General features: G+C 46.7%; 1 protein-coding gene across 1 annotated transcript in view; it reads left to right on the forward strand.

Moving 5' to 3' along the window:
• Positions 1-22,550, forward strand: part of Snd1 (staphylococcal nuclease and tudor domain containing 1) — a 401,581-nt gene that overhangs the window by 345,530 nt on the left and 33,501 nt on the right. The window lies entirely within an intron of this gene.

The raw sequence follows: 22,550 nt of genomic DNA on the forward strand, positions 1-22,550 counted from the left end.
CTGGCGGCAGCTGATTGCAGTCGTGAGCTCAGGGAGCTGCGAGAGTTAAGAGGTGTTCGCTGCGCCTTCGCCCTCCCTAGGCACACACCCCCTTTCTCCTCGCCTCTTCTCCAAAGGGTTAAAAAGACAAAAAAAACTGGGCTCAGTTCTCCAGTCCCGCCGTCTGCTGGCGCGAGGAGCGGTAATCCGTCCAGCCCCGGAGGGGCAGCAGCGTGGACGTGGCGTCGGGGCCCGGTCCGCGAGCGGAGGAGCGCGCAGCGCCCGCGGTCGCGCCCGCACCGCAGGCCCCTTCAGGGACTCCGGGGGCGGGCGCGGGTCCGGCGGCGGCGGCCGCAGCCCCCGGCAGCGCGCAAGCGCCCGCCGCCGCCCGCCACTGCTGGGCTCCCCGCGCGCCGCCGGCCCCGGTTTTGTGCGGAGAGTGCGAGTTCGCCGTTGGGGCTCCCGGAGTCTTCAGCGGCCGAGCTGCCAGCGAACTGCTGCAGCGGCCGGAGCTCTGGCGACAGCGGCGTGAGCAGTGGGGGTCGCGGCTGCGGGAAATGCTCCGGAGCCCGTGAACATGGTCCCTGCTGGCTAGCGGCGGCAGCGACAGCAATGGGGCCCCTGCGCTCGGCACCCACCGTCTTCTCCTCGCGCCGGGCTCGCGGTGTTGCAGGCGGCAGCCACGCAGACTGCTCTCTCATCCTTTTGTCCTTCAGTCAGAACGTGAATGTACTGCTGACGCATACTGTTCTGGGGAGAAGATTAGCGTGATGCAGTGCTCTTATGTTTTAACACCGCTCCCCCTCCGCCGCCTGCCCTCAAGGGGTTAACGCCGCGCCTTCCAGAGCGCGCCAGCCCGCGCCGCGCAGCCCCGAGTCGCGAAGGGCTGCCTGCCTTCCTTGCTTCTTCCTTCCCTCCCTCCCTCCTTCCTTTTTTTCCTTCCTTCCTTCCTCCTTGCTCCCCCTCCCCCCTCCCCCCACCCCGGCAGTTTCCTCCCCGCCCCCTCCAGACGATCGGAGCGGCCCGGGCGGGCTAGCGGGCGAGTGAGTCGGAGTGAGCGTCAAGTGAGGGGCCGCGCGCTAGTCGCAGGCGTTCGCAGCTATTTTGGTCAGGTCGGAGCGAGTGGCTGGATGGTCCCTGATAGGCTGGAGCGGTGCGGGGCTGCAGCGGCAGACTGCGCGGCCCCCACCCGGGCCACCCAGCACCTTCCAGCCCTGGACTGCTGGGCTCAGGGGCCCGGGTGCGGCGGCCCTCGGTAGGGCTGCTGCAGTTGGCCGACCTCCTGCGAATGCCCGCGTCATACGCACCCCCGCTGAATGCCCACGGGGTGCTGGCCGCGCGGCCAGGAGTTTGGATCTGCAGGATGGTGTGGACTCAGGGGCAGGCAGCCGGGGACGCAAGGGCTGATTTGAGTCAGAAGACCAGGAACCTAAGCTTTGCCTTGCTCTGAGCCTGTCTTAACAGTCCCCTCCCTCGCACACTTTCTCACCCCCACCCCCACCCACCCCGGCTGTAACCGGGGCTTTAAATGATAGTTTTCTTAATGAGGGTTTGTGGGGGCGGGAAACAGTGGAAAGAAAGACCAAATTGAAGGAGCTGAAGGAATGACAACCTGGGAAGGATTGAGGTGAGCTCCCAGAACCCATGGCGCAACCCACGGTTCATTCATGGAGCTGCGGCCTTGCCTCCCTGTCGCCCCCTTTCCCTCCCTGGTTTGCAGGGACCAGGATGGTGCCCCTTGAGCTGCACTAGCCTCTCTCTCTCTGGGACTCCCTGAGCACCTCCTAGCAGCTTCCTATAGTAGTTTGCTGGAAAGGGAGTTCTGGCCCCTATACATGCTTTGGCAGTCTAATGTAAAAACGTAGGTCAGCATTTACTAACCCATAAAAGAACCTCCTTTCTCAGCCGTGTGAGGGTGAGACAGTCTATAAGTTAGCGATGTGATATAGGTCCAGTAGAATTAGACACGAGTTTACTATTCCCTCCTTCCAGCCTCTTGCCTTGATAACAGCCCCTGTTATCTAACAAGCATGCTTGTTTAACTCCATTGTTCCCAGGTGCGCTGTTGCTTAAGGATCCTGAAGCCCAGAATTTCCCAACTTTCTGAACTCAAACACAGCCATAAACTCATTAATATCGACTGCCCAGAAATCTAAACCTTCAAATCCTGAAAAGTTTCAGTGTGGCAACTTAATGTCTTCATCCTTTACCAAGACCTTAGAGCTTACATTTGCTGTCAAGGAAAAACCTATTTCTGAGTTTGTGTGTGTGTGTATGAGAGGGGGGGTCACATATATTAAATTATAGCACTAAGACTTGAACCCTGGAAGGCCTTGCACAGATTAATGTCGGGGGTCTTGAGTATGGAAATGATTCCTCCAAGTATTCTTCCAGAGGAGTGAAGTCAAATTTTATCCATCAGTGTTTGTGTACCCACCATTGTAAGAATCTATGTCTGTTCTGGTGAATTCTCTATTTACCCCAGTGAAACGATTGTCCATTGTTGTCTCCATTTTCCAGGTGAAGGCACTTAGCTCAGGCAAACAATAACTTGGTTATAATCCGACTGTCAGATAGTGACAGTCAGCTTTTCAAGTCAGTCTTCAATTCATGAGGTCAGCGATTTCATCCCTAATATAATATCCGCTGTAATGTAATACGCAGGCCAATGTTGGGGGCAAGGTTGGGGAGAAACTGAGCCTTCAGTGGAGGGTGTATGAGAAATCAGAGTGTCAGAGGAGGGGCTAAAAAAATTACGTCCTGTAAACTTGTCTCACTGATAAGGAGAAATGAGAAGCTGAGGTAAGTCACTCCCTCGTGCTGAGGTCTAATTCCATTCGACTCTGTAGTAATTCTTCCTCTTCTACCACTTGGAGACAAGATTTCATTTTAAAGCCCAAACTGGCCTCAAGTTCATGGAATCCTTTGGCCACGTCCCTTAAAGTGCTGGAGTTGCAGGTGTGTCTCCAGTTCTTCTTTGTACTCTTCATTAACGCCCCAGGAGATGTGAACCTGGAACACTGGGGATCAGCTGCCACTGAGCAGGAAGAGAGTTGTCGTATTGGGGAAGGCAGGGGCATCACCAAGGTCTGGGTGGCACACTGGGGTATGGTGCTCCTCCTTTCTTGGTCAGAAGGACTCTGCCTGAACTGGTTTCCTGCTTGTGTAGACAAACTCAGCCCCATCTGTTCAGATCCAGGCCCAGCAAATGACAGCTGTTGCCCTCCACCCCTCCACTGTGAAGGTGGAAGAGGGTGGGTGGGCTGAGTTGGATAAAACCACTACATAGGAATGAGCTCGCAGTAAATGTGGCCGCTGTTGATGAAGGCAAACGTTTCCAAACTCGGTGGAGCTCTACTTGGGACTGCTTTGCTCTCAGTGGGTCAGCTAGGCCAGCACAGTTCCTGAACCTACAGAGCAGACTAAAGAGACTGTGAGGCCCTCAGTACACAGTCCTCCTGGGCTAGGAATCCTGTGACCTCTACTCTAGATAAACTGAACACTCCCTGTGGTATATTGCCCCTCACAACCAGTAGTTCGGAGTGGTGCCACCAAGAAATGAGAAGAAGGCAACTTGCACTTAAATAGAAAGGACACCGGTCTGCGAACAGTCAGTTTTCGCATAGACAAGAGTTCAAGAGACTGGGAATGGTCAACAGCTCAATTTTGAAGAACAGGCCTGTACTGAGGTTGGGATACCTGAGTTCTAGTTGATTTTTTTTTCCTGTCACTGTTAGACATGATGAATCATAAAGTAAATCTTGATTTCTTTATGTATAAAGTCGGGGAAATGGACTAGAACGTTCTTTTCAGTTCTCATAGTCGTTTTCAGACAGCTTTGGGAAAAAAGTTGATCATTTGGGATTGTAGCCCAGCTTTGGAGATGGGCCATAAAGTTGAGGAGAGAATGTTTCCTTTGGTTTAATCTAGACATCCAGAGAGAAAGAGAGATCAATCATCTTGATTTGATCTCTCACTTTACTGATGTTAAGGAAGCTCAGAGAGGCACAATGACTTAACTAGTTACATGGCTAGTTAATATCAAATATCAAAGTCTGTCCCTTCTGAGCTCAGTCCTGTCTAGACGTTTTCTGTGGCTTATTGGCTTTTAAACCCTGGGCTTCAAAATACCACCAAATGCCTGCACTGTATTCTTTGTGAGCAAACAGGTTATATTTTGCTGGTGTTGGGGTAAGGATGGGGCTTTAATAGTGCTGGTATGCTGTTCCAATGACTTAGAGTCAGGCAAAGGGATCTGGGAGTGTCAGGCCAGCCCACTCCCCACTCTGATTATACTGCTGTCCCTGAGGCATTATCCTGAGCAGCCACTAGATGTCCATAATGCCTCGTAGGGTTTGCCTTAAATAGCAGGGTACCATCTTGCTTTCAGTGTGCCTTCTGAGGAAGTCCAACAAGAAAAGAAGGAGAGTAAAGTTTAAAGGGGGAGATTTTAGAGACAGGAAGAAGGAAGGAAAAATACTACAAAAATTATTCCCCCAAAGAGACAAGGAAAGATATTGATTAGTGAATTTGTAATTGTTTTTAAAAAGATAAAAATTAAGTAGGAAATGTATTACACAGAAGTAGTTGCCTCCTCCTGTCCAGTGCAGTGAACACCTGGACTCTTGTGTTCCTAATTTTCTTCCTCTCACCTGTCTAGGATCACCTGATCATGGAGGTTTCTATCATAAAAGGAAATTCCTTCCTTGAGAGCTCATAGTCAAACAATGCTGTCAGTGCCCACAGTCATAAATAAAATGGCTTTTCTTCCTTGAGTGGATGATTCAGGGCAACACATATGCCCTGAAAGTTACCTGTTTTTCCTAGAGCCCGAGATTTCACTTTTGTTTTCTCGAAATCTCTGCTTTTTTAAAGAAAAGCAAGGATATGGGGGATGTTAAAACTAACGAAGAAAGTAACAGAGTGGGCTAGGAACATAGCTTGGTGGTAGATCTTTAGCTTGGCAATGCTTAATGCCTTAGATTCAGTCCCCAGTATCGAAGAGGGCTGGGGTTGGGGACTCCTCAAGGCCTATTAAGAGCAATTTTGTAAGCCTCAGCTGAAATAAGACAAGATGGCTAATAACAATTACAAAGAACTGGCCTTGTGAAGTAGCTCAGACTTATCTAACAAAAGCCTGGGTTTCTCCCCAGCGCTGAATTAACTGGCTATGATGGAGCACCTCCATAACCCCAGAGTTCAGGAGAATCAGGAATTCAGGTCATCCTCAGCTACATAACAAGTTTGAGGCCAGCCTGGGATATATGAGATGCTGTCTCAAAAGGGGGGTTGTGTGAGTGTGAGGGGGATTACAAGAAGCTGTACAGAATGCAGAGGCCTCTTTTTCTGCTGAGAATAGTTTCCCCAGGCTTTATGGCTAAGCTCCCAAATTGTAGTGAAGAGACAAGCCTCCTGACTGCTAGCTGCCTCTTCCTTTCTTGGGAAAGTCAGCTTGGGGTGCCATTCTCGCCACGGTCACATATATGGGCCAACAATCCAAAAGGTCCCATGGAGCACCAATAAACAGCAACCCCCCTTGCAGTTATATCCAGACCCCAATAGTTTATCTTCTTTAATTAGCCATATACAGCAATAATAATTTAGTAACATTTTTCAGAATGTATAGGTACTTATGCTATACTTTTGTCGAGTAGATTTAAGTTTCGTTATGGTTACTGAAGTAATGAGTGGCTGCCATAATACATTTCCACATAGTCAATGATGTCAAACAGCAAATTCTCTTGGATATCTAGAAGCCCATAGTTCAGAATCTAGCAAGACTCTGCTCCTTCCAGAATCTAGACTGGTCCTGACCTCTAGAGACATCCCTTACCCTGTCAGTAATCAGTTCAGGTCCTGCCTCCGTCATCACACTGTCTTGTTTGCTTCTCTCTCTGTCTGTAATTTAGATGTTTCTGGTTGGAGTTAGGGCCCAGCAGGATAATCAAGAACCCCAGGTACAAACTAGATCATGGATTAGGGGTCCACACCTACAATTAATTGCCTCACAGATACACATGTGATGAATCTGTTAAAGTCGTGCATGTACCTAAACTACATTCTGCAAGATACATTACATGCTGTGTGTGCACGTGTATACGTATGTATGTGTGTACATATGTACTTGCACGTGTGTATGTGCACATCTAGCAAGCATTAGAGCACAGTGGTGGCTATGCAGTATCTCTGGAGTCAGTCACACTTGAACTTAAAATCTTAAGTCTTCTTAAATACTACATATATGTAATTCTTTATAAAAAGCCTCAGATTTTTCATGTGTAAAGTAGTTAACTTAATTCTGCTTTATACTGGGCTGAAAACAAATTTTGGAATCTATAGTTGGCCTCAGTAAATAGTAATAATAGCATCTCTTTTTAATATGAGAGCTAGTATAGAAAAGAATTGCTTTGTCTACGTTTTGAGTGAATTCTCTTTCCGTTATCCTTTTATTATTTAGGATCACTTGCTCTTGGCATTGTTACTAATTTAGAACTTCTAATTCTTCATTCATGCTACAAAGTGGTTTTTACTATTTCTATCAGTTAATACTTTTTTTGAGGCATGATCTCACTATATAGACCAGGCTGGCCTCAAATTTCCAAACATCACCACACTTAGCAATTAATACTATTATTTTTTGTTAATTTTAGAGTTTGAGACAGATCCCAAATATTACCAAATTACCGTGTGCTCTGCCGAGCTTACCAGTGTGTCAACGTCTCACTTGCCCACAGAACTTATATTCAGAGTTGCTAAAGTAATCTCTGCTAGGCATGGGTTACCCGTGCCTTTTATAATCTATTCTCCATAGCAACTAAAGTGATCTTGGTGACATTACATCAGATTATGTTATTGATTTACTTAAAATGTTCCATTTGCCTCATAAATTGAATAGCAACCAAACTGCTTACCACAGCTCCTCAGCCTTCATCCTTTCCTTTCAACCTCTGCACTGATGTTTTGTCAAAGCTCTCCAAACTTCCAGCATAACAGTAACACTGGCCATCAGATACCGGGATGCTCTTTACTTCTTGAGCTGGTCTTCCAACAGAAACTTAACATACCTAGCTTATTCACATTAACCAACTTCATCAGCTTTATACCATTTCCAGAGATGATCGTGTTTGTATATTTGTTAGTATGTTTATTACATACTCTCATGGAAGCACAATATTGGCCCTTCTTTCTTGTTCTCAACCCTTCATTACAATAGTGAATAATTACCTCAGAACAAGAACTGTTCTTAGGCCCATGGGGAAGAACGCAGACCCCTCCCCCCATGGATAGCATTAGTCCTAACTCTGCTTTGTTATCTGAAAAGGTAAGTAAAAATTTGTCTGCTTTGTTTTTATAATCCAAGAAAAATTAAAGAGGATCCTGGTCATCTCAAAATTGTTTCAGTTCTCAGTTTTGACTTTTCTAGTTCCTGCTGATAGATTTCTAAAAGACGGTTTTATGGAGGCAACAGAAAGACATGCTGGTTGTGACTCTGTGAGTATTGAGCTGAGGGGACACAGGTGTACAGACATACCTGTGTTCACACCTGCATGTGCCTGTCATTTTCAATTCTGCTAAAGTGCATTTTCTGCTAAGGGAGTGAGGGCTGTTGAGTCTGAAATAGAGAACACCAGGACAGGAAAGTGGCTGTGCCAACGCTTTTTGCTAATTAAAGAATGTTAGGACAATCACCACTAGCAGCAGTAAAGGGCGCCCCATTACCTCCCTCTATGGCAAGTTGGGTAAATTTAAAGGCTACTATAAATACCCCACTGAGCTCCTGAGCTTAAGCACAGTTGGGGCTGGGTGAAGAGTCCTAACTTCTGCCTCCTTCTGTCCCTTCTCTCATAGCTGTCAGTCCCTAAAACTGTATGACAACAGAACAAGCGGGTCCACCAACAGACTCTCAGTTAACGTAAAGCAGCGAAGTGTGCAGCATGACTGGGAGCCCAGGCCCGTCCCCTGTTGTCTGGAGGGAAGATTCCTGTTCCCTCCACCATGGGTGTTTTTAAGGAAAACAAAACAAAGTCACTAGACATAAGGCCACTCTTCCAGGAATATTCTAGGAGTCCTTACTGAGAAGTCAGGATTTAGAATGTGTGAGGAAGTGGGAGCTTTCTGCGCTCACTCTCTGCAGTTTTGGGCTAATTTTAAGAGGTATGTTCAAGTTTGGAACTTCCCTGTTTTTAATCTCTTCAGCTTGGCCTGCTGGATCCTCTTATGTGAGTTCTTGCAGCCATTCTTAACCCTTCGGTTTGTACAGCAGTGCCACTTCGCGTCTACCTCCTCTCTGCTAACCTCCTTGATGTGTTTGCTTTCTTTGTAGATCATCATTTCTGGCCACCAAGCTGCTTTATATAATCCATCAGTTGTTTTTAGTCCTACACTGCCATATTTAGCTACGACTAGGATTTTCCTATTCCCAAATGATATAACAGTTTGTCATTCTGTACTGACTTAGCAACTTGGGTTCCTCTACCATGCATTCATTGGCCTGTCCTAGGGAATTCTGGGAGAAAATCAAAAGACATACACTTTGGGGCTAACGTGATGTCTCAGTGTCTGTGGTGACAGCCTCACTGCATCCTATCCTTACCCAGAGGAGGGGTGCTGATGCTCAGAGGTGGAGGGCGTACAGCGCTGGGAATGCCAGAACTAGCCACATCACTGGCTTCCCCATGAGTCATCAAGTGAACTATGGGGGGGTTGGCTGGCACCCAGGTTCCTGGATGCTGTGTTCTTTTTATTCTGATATGAGCCTCTGGAGGAGTTGGATTTACTTGTCATTCAGCCTGCTCTTAGTCCACATTTTTACAATGCGGCTTTTACCTGCAACTGCGGCCATTGGGACTTGCCTTTCTGTTTAGAGAATGTGGGTGTCGATGTTGAAATAAATGCATAGACAGGTTGGAGTGCTCCTAGTTGGTTGGTTAGGTAGTTTGTTCATATATATTTTTCTCCTATTTACTTTTTGCCTTCTTTTATAATTTCTGGATTTGTCTGGAACCAATAGGTAGATTTATTCCTTTAAATTAAGGCTAGCCTGACTCATGAAATTTATTCTCTCTCACCCCATACATAATACTGCCCCCCATAAAACCTCATCTCTCAATTTTTGTGTTACTACCAGCCAAAGGTGCTATAAGTGGGAAACACATAGGAACTTTTTGTTGTGGACTATTTAAAATTTTTCCATAAAGGACGCCAAACTGAGGTGGTTCTGTTTCTAGTGAGTAAACTGAAGCCCCAGTTCTGCAGCTCTCAGTTGAGGGACTGGGACTCACCTACTGGGAGCCAGGCTAGAGGAGCTCTCTGTACCTCTTTCTTGGTAACTGTGGCTAGTTTGTGTGGCAGCCCAGTGAGACTGCTTGATTGGTATTCTGTGCACAAGCGCTGAAAAAAGCCCGGGAGGAATTCTGCCAGCCAATAACTCTGAAAGACTCTTTGTGCAAATAAGCAGCGTGTGAGCTGGGCAGGCTCTCTCCCTCCCCCACCAGTGTCTTCTCTGGCCAGGCAACTTGGTGGTGCTTTGGTGCTGGCATAGAGCACTTGGGGATCCCTCCCCAAAGAGACCCTCTTGGGATCCCAGACACATAGAGCAACTAGAGCTCTGTCCTTCCTGCCTGGGTTCTGGCAGTCTGCCTGCCAGTCAGTGGGATCTATTCAGGGCTGTGTCTACTTCGAGGAGGGGCAGGAAGCAAAGGAGGTAATGTGAACAGATCAACTACCAACAAAGTAGGGACATCACTTCTCTCTGGTGGGATCCCTAGAGCCCTGAGGGGAATGGAGCCACACTGTGCATGAGCTCCCCTCTGTGATGGTCCATCACTTTCCTCCAGCAGGACCTTAGCCATTTGATTTCCTAATCAACTAAAGCTGCTAGTAAAAGGAAAGAAATAAGACCCTTTGTGCCTGCATAGCTGACAGCTGCAGAATAAGACTCTATCAAACTAATACCAAGAAGCATCCTGGTGCCGATGGAAGCCAAACACAACCAGACCACAGACGCCAATGACTACCTAGCCCCATGCTTAATGCCTCTTAAGGAGTTGGCTCCTGCCACTACCGTCCCCACCTGACACTGTCTCTTCTCAGATGTTCTTTGTTATTAATGAGTTTTCTAAACACATTAGCTTGACTCACTTGCTTTTGTGAATGAGACCATTCTCATTAAGTACTGTTTTCTAGGAAGAAAAAGAACTAAATGAGTATTGAAGAGTATTCTATGGTCTTAACGCTCATATGTGAGTCTAAAAGACAAGAGGGCTGACCATTGAAGGGTGGCTCTGAGTGCTTGGCCTCCTGCAGGTCACTCACCCCCTTTCCATCTGATCTCTCTCTGAGACAGCCACACACTGCATTTTGTCTGCTCAGGTGGCCCACCTCCTATCTGAACCCCCATTTCACGTTACATTTCTCATACAAACCTCACTTTTCAAAATTTGCTGCTTCCAAATATCTCATTGATCAAGGGACCAGGGTGAAAATGAGTGAGCTGGAGAGGCGGGTGGCTCCATAGGTAAAATGTGTGCAAGAGTGAGGACCCAGGTTTGGATCCTTAGAATTCACATAAAACCTGTCTCAGTCTCAGTGCTGGCTAGCCAGACTGGCCAAATTGGTGAGCTTCAGTCTCACTGAGAAACCATGTCTCAATACAGAGGTAGAGAACAATAGAGGGAGACAGCTGATGTCAACCCTGCGTTTTAACATGCACCCACACATATATACACAACCCACATGCCAAAACAGAAAAAAAAAAACATAGTTCATCATAAACAACGCCACACTGTCAGGAGAATGGGCATTAAATAGGACAGTGTCATAAGACGAGTTTTTGCCTTTTCTACCAGATCACATGCCCGTATTTTATTCTTGAAGCCACCAAGAGAGGGTTAGAGCAGAGTGAGGGAAAGACTACAGTAACAAAAGCTAGCAGAGCAGGGCTCCTTGCACTGCCTTGTGCTTCTCTCTCCTGAGCAGTGCCTGCTCCCAGATAGGAGCAACGATGTCACCCTAGTCAAGGCCTCCTTTGTACTATTGCTTTCACATCAAGGAACCTGGAGGAGAAAACCCAAGGAAATACTCCCAGCTGGTCCAGACCCAACTCCTACGTCGAGTGGGACCACTGGCGTTTAAGACTTGTGTGTTCCCGTGTCTATGTCCCATGTGGTCAGGCAGCTTTGCAACCTGGACAAGCACAGAAAAACATTGGATTCAGGTCCATCCACACAGGGGCAGGCAGGGTCCTAAAGAAGCAGACTTCGTAGAGTAAGCCAGCCTACTGCTTCCCAGAGGCTTTTGTCCCCTAAACTGGATCAGGTGGGCAACAAACTTGAAACAGGTATCTTGAAAGCTTGTTTCTGCAAAAATTTTTTCATGGACCCCTTGCCAGGCAGTGGTACACACCTTTGATCCCAGCACTTGGGAGACAGAGGCAAAATAATCTCTGTGAGTTAAAGAGCCAGAGCTGTTACACAGAGAAACCCTGTCTCAGGGAAAAATAAAAATAAATAAATAAAAACAAAAACCATTCAACACAGTCCTTAAACTCCTTGCTTGTTTTCACCTTGCTGGAATTACTCATTGTTTTTGTACCAAAGATGATCATTGAAAATTAAAAATCAGAATTTTAAAAGGAGCTGTCTTACCCTTCTCCTCTCCTATTCTCTTCTATTCTCAACCAATAGAAGAGAATCTTTCAAAATAAATTGCTAGGGTAGGGAAAATAGATGTGTGTTGATCAGTGGGTACAGAGTAAAGCAGTGGGTGAATAAGTTCTGAAGTTCTGTTACACAGTAAAGTGACTGTAGTTCACAATAATGCACTATATATGTCTTTGTTTTCTATGCCATGGAGAACATATAGAGGTCAGAGGGCAACTTTGAGGAGTCAGTTCTCCCCTTCCGCCTTCATGTGTGTTCCAGAGTGGAGTCAGGCTTTGCCAGCAAGTGCTTCACCGGTCACGTTGTTTATTTCAGAATGTAAAGCAATATGCATTATACAATGTGTGTATATATCAAAGTAAATATGTATAATTATTGAGTGTCCATTGAAAGCTAAAATTTTAAAATGCAAATAAAAAAAGAAGAGGAAGAAGAAGCCTTTTGGAAGAAGAGATGGCTTTACTGTCACCTCCGGAGGTCTGCCATGCATCTGCTCCTTTATTTTTTCCAGGTGGTTAGTGTGGGCTATATCTGTGTCTGTGTTGATGGATCTCATTTGGTTGTTATGTGCATTTGTCTCGGAGGCCTGCTAATACCATTTGAGTTTCTGAAATCCTTATTTTGCAAATCCATTTGTGTCCTGGGTTTAGCTCCCGATTACAGGATTAGCAGAGATTACAGGGTCTGTCTGATGTCTTCTCCGAGCTTTCTATCTGATTTACGAACTGAGAAATGTGCACACTGATAGGAAGGAAACTGGGGGCGGATATAGGCTTTTGGAGAAAAACAAAGAAAAAAGGTACTCTTGGGAAGAACTGGAGTGAGGCGGCCTCGACATTTGGTTCAGAACAAGAACATGAAATCTTGACTTGCTGACTGCCAGGTGACTTTACAGCTGTGCCGAGCTGCCCATTCCCCCCTCCTCCCCACCCTCAACAGCTGCCCCTAGAATGGAGGGGTGGAGGTCTGAGTTGAGCACCAGCCCTGTGGGTGGCATCCTTTGCTAAGAGCCATCACTTGTCAGCTCTCCTTAGACAGGCCTTCCACTCCACGCTGCAGAGCCTGAGAGACCACAGAGGACAGAGATGAGTTTGGGGCACAACAACCCCTACTGCTCCTGCTGCGGGACCCAGTGACTGCTTTGTTACAGGGGCGGAACAGGTCATACATAACTGCCAAAAATCATGGGTCTCATTCAGCTGTTGTATGCAAGTAAGAAAACTATGAAGCAGCTTTAATAATGAGGATTATTGTGTTACATGTAAAGTCAGTCTCAGAAGTACGGCAGCTCCAGGATGTGCTACTTTAACAGAAATGCAGCTCCGGAAACAGGCTCCTTAGTACTTTCCTTCTCTAATTTGCTGCTATCGCAGGTGTCTTTCTTGACTGTAAGATGGTTGCCATAGCTCCAGGCATTTCATGCTTATACACCAGTCTCCATATGCAGGAAAAATATAGGTTCCAGTTTTATGTTTGTTTGTTTGTTTTAATTAAAACCCTTCCCTAAAAGCCTGTCAGCTGATTCCTTTTACATCTACATTATTCAGATCTGAATGACATGCCCCAAACCAATATGTGGGGTCAGAAAGGGAACTCTCCTACCCCACCCAGTGACTAACAGGCTGCAGTTTAGAGTTTCAATGGATTTACATAAGAAAAATTTATCTTTTTTATTAACCATAACTAAAACCTAGTGTTTCATTTGGCTATGAATGTAGGTAACAAATCATAGTAAAACCAATGTAGCTGTGACTCTTGTCACTCCTTTGAGATTGTGACGGTGTAGGGTGTGCCTTGAGAGATGGCTCAGCGGTTAAAGCTGATCTTCCAGAGAACCAGGGTTCAATCCCTGATACCTGCTAGTTCCAGCTTGCTGGAATTCCAGTCCAAGGGGAATCCAGTACCTTTTTCTGGCCTCTACAGGCACCAGTCATACATGTAGTACACAAACATACATGCAGGCAAAAAATAAATAAATCCATACACATAAAAGAAAACTAAAGGGAAAAAAGTTCATTATAGTGAGGTTTAGGCCTACTTTAAAATCTTGTAGCCAGGTGGTAGTATTGCACGCCTTTAATCCCAGCACTCGGGAGGCAGGAGGCAGAGGCAGGCAGATCTCTGTGAGTTTGAGGCCAACCTGGTCTACAAGAGCTAGTCCCAGGACAGTCTCCAAAGCTACAGAGAAACCCTGTCTCAGGGGGAAAAAATTCTTGTTACTTAGCATATTGGTAAAGAAGTGAATGTACTTACTATAGCTGGATTTGGATGGATTTTTAGAAAACATTTTAATAACTGTGTCAGTAAAATTGGTTTACTGTGCACTCTGTGTATTTTACTTCCTTATGTGTGTTGGAACACTAGTCTTGAAAGGGCCATGGCACACAACTGAAACCAGTCAGTGTTTCCCTGGTCCAAACTCAAGATGATGAAGTCCTACCCACAGGGAGGAAGGTGGGAAATGGCTGTGGGCTAGGTCACAGAATCAGGGAGCCTAAGTGCCACCTGCACAGTCCCCTCTCTGCCACCAGCTGTTAATTCCTTAATATTTTTATTTAAAATCACTTCAGTATTTCTAAAGTAATTTTTTTAAATAGAAGTGTCACTTATCGTAAATGAAAGGAAACATTTTTTAAAAAGCAAGCACAGTGCGTAGAATAAAGAAGCGTTTTCCTGGGTTCTGGCAATCCCATTTGCCCTCAAGGCTCTGCCCCTCTTTTGTTAAGGAGATGCTAAAGGCAGATTAGCAGCACACTGGGACTTGCTTCTTAATATAATCAGAGCTGAGAGATAATTGAAAATGGAATAACTTAGTTTGTGGTTCTCCATTTAGTGCCCTGTCATTGACCTACCTAAAATAATTCAGTGTGTGGGCAAAGGCAGGTTGATGATCACCTCCCTGTCTTAACCATTAGTGACCCCACCCACCCACCATGGAGATCAGTATAACTTACTTTTTATGCACATGAATCATTTCTTAATGATTTCTTTATCTTCTACATGCTCATGAAAACCAGTTTCAGTTACTGGCTCCGGAATTTGGTTTAGGGCAGACTTGACGCTTCCTCACCTATGACTCATAGAATGCCTTTGCTTTGCTCCCCTCTCACACTTTTTCCCTTCTAAAAGTCAAGCTAACGTCTGACTCTCTCCTTTCTCGCAGCATCTCATCTGATGTTTGTGATCCAGCAACTACTAGTGAATTGATGGGGCTCCATGTTACTAGGTGGGACCTGAAGGGGCAGCCTTGTGACTGAAGTGGAAATCCTTTTTACAGTCCCAGAGCTCCAAAAGATGTAGGAACCCAAAGTCCACCATTGCCTTAGCCCCTTAGAAAACAGTCCTGGATGGCTTGGCACTGAGCATGCAACTTCAAGGTGCAGAGGCCAAGATTAAACCAGGGCCCCTGAAACTGGGCGGAAGCTAGAAACCAGTCCCATCCCCCTGCAACGGATGAGGTATGGCAAAGCCAGAGAGCTTAAGTGGTTTTCCTTAAAGTCACACTAGCATAAAGCAGTGGCAGAGCCAAGGGCTGCCCAGAGCTGTTTCCACTCATTATTGAAGATGCTCTCAGGACAAAGCACATTCTTGTCTTTCTGCCAAAGGATTAAAATCTTCCCAGGGTCACCCTCCACCTTCCCACTATACTCTTCTTCATTGTGACTGTTTCTCGGTCACCAGAACTATGAGGCTTAAAGCAGCAAACACCTTGGGTCCCTGGTCCTTCCTGTACCACTGTTTCCCCTGAGCCCTTACCTCTTCCTCCAGAGCCTGATAGGACTGTACATAGGTACTGCAAGAGGTTGTTTTGGGGGCCTGTGGGCCTTGCCCTTCAGGTATGCTCTTGCTTACTAGTGGAAGCCTCTAGAGTCTAGAGGATGGAGCAGAAACCCTGACACTGTGGGGTAAGGAGGGGCTTCCTCTTCCTCCATTTTGCTACCTTATTCTGCCCTAAAAGTGTTTGATTGCCATGTGGAATATGCTATCTCCTCTCCATTCCTTTTCTGCACTTTTGTTCTGATCTCAGAGCTAAAAGCACTGTGATGGGGGTGGCACCAGAGTTGTATGTAGTTCTAGGCCCTGAATTAGAGCTGATGGTTATGTTGTTTCTAATTTGGTGACTCTATAGACAAAGGCTGGCCAGCACTGACTGACCGCACTTTTACAAAATTTCTCTTTGGGCTGTTAGTTGTATGTATGTTTACCTGGTGAGTGTGCCCACAGGCCTTGGTGGGCACATTTGTGTGTATGTGTGCACTTCTAGCCTGAAGCAGGCCTCACATGTAACAGTCTCAGTTGAGAAACATTTCTTAATCGTTCACAATGACAAATGTTACTGTCTTTAAGCTAAGTGGTTCAATTAGCTGTGATTGGAAGGTGTGGAATAAACTTGGAAACTCACAGCTTATTTGGGAACAGAGAAGGAGGAAGGTAATGTGCGTTGTCCCTTAAAAATGGTCATGATAGACAGGGCAGTGGTGGCACACGCCTTTAATTCCAGCACTTTAATTCCCCGCAGAGGCAAGCAGATCTCTGTGAGTTCAAGGTCAGCCAGAGCTAGTACCAGGATAGCTCCCAAAGCTACAGAGAAACCCTGTTGAAAAATAAAGAGTGGTCATGGTGGTTTGGCTAGCTGTATGGCTAGGAGAAGATAGTATCCACCGCAGTCTTTTGTATGGAGGTAGATAAGAGACCAGAAAGCATCTAGGGTAAGTATAACATCAAGGTCTTATATAATGTGAGGTGTACATATTTCCTCCCTGCTGTCAGAACAACATGTCAGTTCTACAAATAATCCTTCCTCCTCCCCTGTGCCCTTCTCCGGTGTAGCGCAGTACACTAGCAGCCGTAGAGAATGCCCTCTGCTTTGAAGCTTCTCCTAGGTGTTCTCATGGCTTTTTGTTCATGGTCTTCCTGCCTACCAAAGAGCAGAAGCTTTGGGGAGTGCTCTAACCATTGCAGAGCCTTTGGAAGCTCCTTACAGGCAGCCACAGATACTTTGGCCCTGCATTGATTCCCAAAGTGCAGGACATGTAGCCAAGGCCCTCAAAGTCTGCTCCCTTCTCTTTGCCATTAGCCTTTGTCTCTGCCGCCCTTAGAGGAAGAAAATCAAAACCATTTCAATCTGAAGAATTGTTCTTTCCCCTTTCTCCCAACCTGCATTTCAGTATTGTAGAGAGTTACATGATTGACCTGTCATCTCAAGTCCCCTTGTACATATTCCACCCTTGCAAAAAGAAGCAGGGCCCTGCTGTTGCTCCTCCCCAGCATCTGCCTAAATGCTTACTCTCCTCCATCTTACCCAGTCTCCCACTGAGAGCAGTTTTCTTCTCTGTTCTCAGTGTCCATGTGTAACTGTTATAGTTGTCATCTGCCCCCCCACCACCACCATGGTTCTAAAGCATTTAGCTCCCCAGCTACCTCCTGTAGGGAGGAGTGAAGAGCTTTGAATACAACAGTGGGACTAGACCTTCATCAGGGTGGCATTCCAACCTGACATTGTTGGTGTGGGGTCCATATTTACCTTTGGGTTCTAGCCCTGTCAACTCCTTACTAGCTTTACAGCCTCAGACCTCAGGTACCTCACTTCTTCAAAGCCAGATCCACCCACCCGTAAAACAGGGATGCTAATAGAGTCAGGACCTGTGCCAGAGAGCTCACCACTCAAGGAGAGATCCAGTAGTGTGGTTTAGAGCAATGAGATGGGGGAAAGTATCCTTGGTTGTCTTGGGATCTTTAAACTTAGCTAAGTCTGAAGAGGCAGGATCAGGGAAACGTGTTCCAGGCAGTACCGTTTTCTGAACCAAAAAGCACAGGCCTAGTTGGCATTTCTATCCGGTAACTTCAGGGACCACAGGATGACTCACATTGGACTTTGTAAGAAGGCCCAGGATGGGGTGGGTGCAGGAGAGAGGCCTGGAACACTGTTTACCTGGTTCTCCCTTTTCTTTCTCATCTTCCTTTTTTTTTTCCATGTGGAAAGTTTTAGTTGAGCACCCTTCTAAAGACAATGTGTTCTAAAATACCTGTTTTCGGGCTCCATTTTTTCATAATTTTGAACAAATGGGATCAATGTGATCAAATAGGTCCTGAAAGAAGAAAGTACCTCCCCCTTGCCTGTGTGCCCAGATCACCCACCCTGACAGCACTGACCCTTGTAAGTTCCATCTTCACTGATTTCTGCAACCTAGTGACCACAATGAAGCAAGGAGAATCCTGCTGCTGAACCACCCAGATAGGCTACGATATTGTCATGTAAAATCCATGTTCCCCTCCCTCAGATTTCCAACAGTTTTGATCACTGAAGTAATCATTGCAGAAGCTTGCTTTGCCCTCTAGGTCCTGGCTGAGTTTTTGATTCTCCCTGTCTCAACATCCATGCTGTCTCACAGTCTTTGGGCACAGACCCTTCTCCATTTATTGTATCGTTTATAACGTCCTTGCTGTAATCCTGCCAAGATCCTTCTCTTCATTCCCACATCATCAGTGACCTGGCCAGTGCTCTCCAAAAAATTCTGTTGTGATGTGAGAGAACATTATGTGTGTGGTTCTGGTACAGGGAGGAGGGAGGAGACAGACTGTGTGTCAGTCTTCCCAACCTGAGGAAGGCCCCGCAGTCCTCAAGACTTCTGAGCTCTCTGTCTTACCTCCATTTTAAGTATGACCTCAGCTATCCAGCTCTAGGTCACTGTGGATAGCAGTAGCTTTGCTGAGTGCAAACCTCACATCCAGTGAGTACAGCCTGGCTCTTCTAGTCTTGCTCCGCATGTGCAGGCTTCAGCACAGGGTCCTCTGTATGGAGCCGCTTGGTGCCATCACATACATTTCTGACCCATGGTCTGGCCTTCCAAAGACCTGGGTAGAGGCCTAGAAAATTATTTGGGACTAACAAGACCATTTTCTTTTACACAGGAAAACTAAACTGTGAGATTTCTTACAAGGGTGAAGAGAGATGGACTATAGCTTGCATGTAAACGTGAGCCGTAATTTGCCAGTTGTAACAAACTCCACGTCCTATGTTTAAGTTCAGAAATCAGTTATACAATTACAAGATGAAGGTGACCCAGCTTAACAGCACTTCATTTGGAGTTACCCCAGGGGGATTTGTATACTACAAACTGTACACTTACAGCAGTACAAAGTGACTGATAAAAATCGTATTGACAGAGAAATAGTATGGATTGCAGGAGGTAATTATCCCCCACCGCTAAGCAGTATCTGGGATGCTGTGCTTCCTTCTTAGTGCTGCAGTTTTGAATCCTGTTGTCATAATTCAATTGTGTGTGAAAGAAGCATGCGCAAGTGGTTGTGTGGGGGTGGATAGGTGGGGACCACAATGTTCCTGTGGAGACCAGAGGACAACTTTGTGGAGTCAGTTCCCTCCTACTCTTCTCTTGGTTGGGGGATCAGACTCAAGCACGCCTCAGGGACAACTCACCAACCCTAAAGGTTTTGTTTTGTTTTGTTTTGTTTTAAGATTTTAAGATTTACTGTTTTGAATTGAATTTCTGTGTGTGGGTCTATGTGTAGGTGTATGTATGTGAGTAGCAGTTGCAGCAAGGCCTGAGACATCAAATCCTTGTGACGTTACAGATCCGGGAATTCAATGTGGGTCCTCTTTGAGAGTAGTGTGTGCTCTTAACCACTGAGGCATCTTAGCACCCTTTCCTCCCAGGAAGGAACTTGAGTGATGTGACATCAGGATCCAGTCATGGGCTGGAAATCACTAGGATGGGGATGAAAGCAGCAGGAGCTTTCCCAGTGTGGCTCTACACCTTTGTCTGCTGTCTGCATACTGCTCCGTGCACTTCTCCTTCCATCTTAAAGCTCCTCTCGAAGGCATGTTTGGACTCAGGGAACTTTTCCAGATAATAAGAAAAAGGAATCCTGTCTGTTCCAGATTGTGCTGGAATACAAAACTTAAACCACTAGGAGTTCTGACCAGAAAGATTAGAGAATTTGAAAGAGCATGTAGCCTAAAGGTAAGGTGAGCTCTTCGGGAAGAAAGCTCCCAGGTACCAAAACACTTAATAGAAATTCATCTGTCAGAGGTATGGGAATGTCGGCATCAGGTGGGGGTGGGGAGATAAAGGTGACCTCTGGTTCCAGTAGAATGTTCTGGAATTCCCTAAGGCTTTAAGAAGGTGGCATGAAGCATAGCTGCTAGGCAGGAAGAGAGACTAGAGCTGCCAACTGTTCCTTTCCCCTTCCCAGGCTTACAGATTACAAGCCATTTATGCCTGGCTTTAGCCTAGTGCCCCGGTTTGCTCATCTCAACTGTCTAAACAGGCATCCATCTGGCAGCTTGTCTGTCAAGGATGCGTCTGCCCCTCCTTCCACTCTTAATTCCACTTCCCGCCTAGGAACGGGTATTCTGAAGAAGTTCCATTCTCCTCCTGCCCTCCATTGGAACAGGCTCCCTGTCAGCAGCATCCACTGGAGGAAGGCTGGTGCACAGACATCTTGGCCCAGACAGAACTGTCTTCCAAGCAGGCGTGTTGATGAGGCTGTGTGTGGATATGCATGCTCACACTGCAGCCTGATCGATGCCTGTCAGAGCTCAGCATCAGAGTGACAGCTGCATGCCGGGCTGTTTGCTGAACACAGCTCGTCCGTCAAGGGAAATCAGACGAAATCCATCTTCTTGTCCAAAGCAGGACCCAGTGGGCTGTGCCTGGAATGCCAGTCCTCTGTGCCATCCTACATTTATGCCCTGAAAATCATTGCTCTTGGAATTTCGGTATTATATTGGTGGGTCCCCTGGGCAGGAGAATTATAGTCACTAAAATTATGCAGAAAGACCAGTACTCCCAGGCCCCTCCCTCCCTGTAGCAACTCTCCTTTATTGCTGCTATCTATTGTCATTGCTAGTGCCATTGTATAGACAGTATAGGTCCTGAGCATAAAAACTGATACATAATCATCCTAAACTGGTACAAAGTAAACCATAAATGAGTTTTATTTTAAAAAAAGTTGCAAGTGTATATTGAGTAGGGCATAGCTAAAGTAAAGGTTATAGACAATTGGTGGGAAAGGGATTCTTTAGAGAGTATCATTAGAGAGGCAATTATAAGGCTTTAAGGTTTTCAGAATTGACAGGGACACACTTTGGCAAAGGTTCTATGTTTGTAAACCATTTGGGGCCGCAGAAAGCTCTGCCACCCTGTGTTTTGGCAGCCAGCCAGCTACCGCCTCTCTCCTCTCCCTAAAGCCTCTTTTATCCCCTACAAGCCTGTACCTGAACCTTCAAGGAGCCCCTCACCAGCCCTCAGCCACTCCTGCACTCCCACTTCCCAGGGCCGCTCCACTGGCTCTTCAGTGGAGAAGAGCAGGGCCCATCCCACCTCTGTCTGAAGCTGAGCAGGTGATCTTATCCACTTGCCTCCCTATCAGGGGTCTGAACAGTTCTTAGAATCCAAGAGGGGAAATGCAGCCGGTGGCCCCCCCGTCACTTAGCAAGGTGGTATTTTTCCTCACTCCTTGGAAGACCAGAGCACAAACTGTTCGAAAGATACGAGTGGGCTGGCTATCTGGGCAGAAGAGGAAAGAGGTCAGTCCAGGAGCAGGGGGTGGACCGAGGCAACTGAGAAAGGTGAGGCTTCTCTGATGGAGAAGGACTGCCTTGCAAAACTCACAAGAATGGAGATTCTGAATGAATGGCAGTCCCGGGAAAAGCCACGGTTCCTTTTTCTGCCAACACTCAAAGGACCTTTCAAACCAAGGAAGGATTCTCTGGTATGACTGCCCTGGGGATGTGGTTGCTGGAATGGGCCCCCTGCTTGGACCTCCTCTCCACACTGCCCTACTTTGTCAAGCTGGGCTCTCCTCACCCTAGGCCTGTGGAGTGCAGCAGTCAAAGCTTTATTGCCCACATGCTGAAGCTGCTCTGCAATAAAAGAAAATAAAACAAGGTAATGGGAATGGCTGGTGCAGGGGGCAGCCCCACAGAGAACTGGGCCTGCTGCTGCCTGTCTCCCCACTACCACCCATCACTGTTAAGATAGTTGTCAGTGAGGCATCTGTGATTCCCCCAGGCCTCCTTTGCCATGGCCAGCAGGAGCAGTTGCTGCAGTGTGTGCACAAGAGAGCTTGTGTATAGACCCAATCCCAGCATGTCCCCCCGGATTCAGCCTCACATGGCAAGAAGGCAGGAACAGAAAGGCGATTCCACCTTACAGGGAAAGTCAGAGAGGAGTGGAAAGGAGTCCTGCCCAAGGGAGTCCCAGAGTGTAGCAGAAGTCGCTGTCCATAAAGCTGCGCAAGGATATGCTTTATCTATGGCAAGTGCTGGGAGTAACAAAACTCACTGGAAGAGGTGTAGGCTGGAAATACCAAAGAGAAGTGGGGGGAGGGGGGGCTTGCCCCTGGCTGACCTCACATATGCTTTGGTCTGAACAGCAGATATTTATGCCTCTCACAGAAGATGGCATTAGCAGTGGTTCAAAGTCTCCAATGATTTTCATTTTGTCATGCAGCGTGTCTGGCCCTTTGACCAGAGAGCTTTTAAATTCCTCTCCTTAGCTCCTTTTCTCCTCTCCCTCTTCCTGACTTCTCATTCCCAGGCTTGATCCAGACTTGTTGATGAGCCTCGGCTCCCCCCCCCCACACACACACACACATACACGCACACAGACACATACATGCACAGGAGGCACTAAATCTTGCCTGCCTGCCTTGCGACCCACCATCATTTCCCAAGCTCACCTACGCCCATGAATGCTTAATTTAAAACTTCTGCTGCCTCTCAGCAGTTTGTAATTCTGAGGCCGATCTCAGCAGAGGAGACAAAATGGGCTGATGAATGTACTTAGGAAAGTGAGCAGAAAACGATACGGAGCATCTCTGTGATGTGAGGCCAGGCTTTCTTAACCATTTAGTATAATAAGATGGATATCTACAGTCCCTAGTTGT

This window comes from Arvicola amphibius, chromosome 2 (genome assembly GCF_903992535.2).
Source record: "Arvicola amphibius chromosome 2, mArvAmp1.2, whole genome shotgun sequence".
NCBI classification, from domain to species: Eukaryota; Metazoa; Chordata; class Mammalia; order Rodentia; family Cricetidae; genus Arvicola; species Arvicola amphibius.